Genomic DNA, 3,309 nt, shown 5'->3' with positions numbered 1-3,309 from the left:
TCTCCCTCCCTCCCCACTCCACTCCACTCCACGCCTGCGCTTTGATTCCTCACACGGCGCAGCGCGGCTCTGGCAGCGTCATGAGAGCTGCCCTGTGCACAGTGCATGCATGGGAGATGAAATAAATATGTTCAGAGCCGATGCACGTTTGACTTTTATAATGCAAGGGCCTTGGCTCGGAGCAATCTTAAGAGCACATGTCAGATATATTGATTTGAAATTCTGGGAGCAAACAAAGGCGGAGCCAATAGGTCGGAGCCAGATTATCAGATGTAGCCTACATTTCTCGGCTGTGATGCCAAGATACAGACTAAAAGGAGGAGACAGAGGGAGAATTAAGCACTGACTGGATGTGCGGTCGCAGTATAATAAACTAACAAATGCACTGGACATGTCTGAGAAGTGATTATAAATAATAAAGTTTTCCATAATATACAGCCTATGTAAATATAGAAATAGACCTCCTACTATGAGCATGCGTCTTAGTGCATGTATCCTTATATTCAGCCCGATGGTGAATGTTGGCCTGATGAGACATTTCTACATCCTCCAGCTCCTAGCAGCTCAGAAATAGGGTAAAAACCTGCCTCAAGCAAGCAAGCAAGCAAGCAAAGCCACAAGATGGCGATATTTCCTTAAAGGAACGTGGCCTCTAGCTGTTTGCCTGCAAATCTCAGAGGAGCCAGGACACACTGGAACCTGAATCCACCTCACCCAGAAGAATGAAGCAAGAAACTGATATGACATTAATTTAACATGCCAGGCAGAAAGGACATATGGCAGAGAGTAAAGATGAGAGCCACTGCAGTGTGTTAGAATAGCCTCATGACATCCTATATGTTTACTGTGTCTACTTCATTATCTGATCCCTATTCAGTCGGAGTTTTCATCTTTGTTATTGTTTTAGTAAATGATTACCCTTTTTGGTTAGACTACATTAAAAGAAAAAAAAACACTCATTATTAACATTAGATGCATGCATGGTATGCCATATTTTGCAAAGCCTTAAGAAAATATCCTCTCATTGGTCGTCACCATGAACAAGGTGTTCCATGTTTTGAAACACAATGTGACTGTTGAGGTTAAGAAAGGGATGGATTCCTTTTGGATTAAAACAGGTTCATTCATTTACTGCGAGGTGTTTACTGTGTAACCCGATGGGCTGCTATGGAGACCACATGCACTGACAAGCAAACATGGCTCTGAGCCAAAGACCGGAGGCCATGTTGGGAAAAACACAGCGCAAAGAACACATACACGTGTTTTATAGCCTTGAAAAGAAAACAAACACCGCGCTGATAATGTTATATTTGTCTTTACTCTTTAACTTTAGTGGAATGTGAATATTCTGTGAAGTGGGCAGATGGTAACATAAGCTTACTTCTCTAATTAAACCAAATTAATTGGTACTTGACAGTTTGTTCTAAATGCCCCAGGCCTTCATACCACCCTGCTGAAAACAAAGCTTTTATTAAAGCTTTAATGGAATCGGTTACATCTAATGCACGTTTTATCTCTTATGTCTAATATGGAGGCCAGTCATGCGAAGGAACTACCAGAAATATAGAAGAGATTGTTTCTGCTACATACTAGTTTTAGTGACATTTTCTCCATAACAATGTGAATCAAACGTCCCAGACCTCAGTATTATTTCATTATTATTTATGTAGTCGATAAATTAATGTTGATGACTGTCAACTCTCCAGATAGACTCGTATTATGATGATTGATTCATGATTGAGGTATTTATTTTGAATATGAATGTAAATAAATAAATAAATAGACAAAAGATTTAAACACAAGACATAAAATACATATTGGAAAAGGATTGAGAAGAAATAAACCTCATAAACTCCCACCCCTTCTCCTTAAATAATTAATAACAATAATAAGCTTCCTAGTCTAAACATATCTAAACTCTAATGCCTGATACTTATTGTTAAATCATTTCGTTTCTGACTTTATATTATTAAGAAGAAATATAAATAAGATTTACATATACCCATAATACAATAACGCATATTCACATACATATACATACACAGACATGTATATTATAGTGTATTTCTACCTTAATGTCACATTCACCCACCAGTGAAACAGTCACTGGGGGAAGCTTGGGGTCCAGTCTTGCTCAAGGACACTTCAGTATGTGAACAGGGGCCAAGGATTGAACCACAAACCTATCAGTTTATATGTCTTTGCTTTTTTTTTTAACCCATAAAGATCTAGTGCTACTTTTGTGTCAGTTCTCAACTGAATTTTTCTCTATATTAAACCTTTTTTTTTAATGTTTTATCACCATTTATTATAGTATTATTCTCCATATTTTGCATTTGTCAGCATAAATCATGTACTTTCTTATATTTAATTCACTGATCATGTAGATGTTCATGAAAATTCAGAGTAAATTCAAAGGTTATTATATCAGAAACAGAAAAAACTGAAGAAAAAGTTACTTTTTTTTTTTTTTGCAAAGATATCAATAATTGAATGTAAAACCAAGTGTGTCCATCCACTGTCATTGATCCAACTCCATGGGTTTTACCGGTGAATCAATGTTGTAGAAGATGATGGTGTTTCCACGTTCACTATGGAGCCTCTGAACGTCCAAATGGGTCATATCTGATGACAATGAAAAGACTACAAACTGTATTTTACACCAATTATTTACATGCATCAATAGGATTAGTGGATCAACAGGTATTAAACATTTTAGATCAGTGGATACTTTTGGTTGCTGGTTGCTGTTTGGGTCTTTATGGGTTAAATTAACAATAAAATGTAAAACAAAGCAGTGTCTTATAAAAGAACTTCCCAAATCCTATATGCAATAAATGGTACAAAGAAAATACTAACAGTGGAGAGTAGAATCAGGGGATGTAATCTGTTTTGTCAGTGCTTCCATCAGACTGCTTTACCTGCAATTACAGGACAGAGTCGTTATTGTTGTTTTGTGTAAATGTAAATGTATTTGGTTATGTTTTCACAAAGCAACATGAGACTGTAGATCCCAGAGTTGAAGGACAGGGGGTGTTGTTCATTTTGTAGATTTTAGAGCCCCTTAATTGTGTGATTTGTGATATTCTATAAAAAAAGATAATGAAATAAAAAATTGACTTTGCATTGTCAGTCGCATAAAACATCTAATGCAGTTGGGTGGAAAAGGATGCTGATCAGGACTTACGCTTGATTTAAGCTCTGGGTGACCTTATTTACTTTTTTTTTTTACCTTTTCATGAATCTCTTAAACAACTTCAAACTTGCTCAAAACTACCAAATATTTCATTATTTTCAGTCACTTTAAAC

Source organism: Sphaeramia orbicularis, chromosome 17 (genome assembly GCF_902148855.1).
Source record: "Sphaeramia orbicularis chromosome 17, fSphaOr1.1, whole genome shotgun sequence".
Taxonomy (NCBI): Eukaryota; Metazoa; Chordata; class Actinopteri; order Kurtiformes; family Apogonidae; genus Sphaeramia; species Sphaeramia orbicularis.
This window is presented reverse-complemented; position numbering follows the sequence as displayed.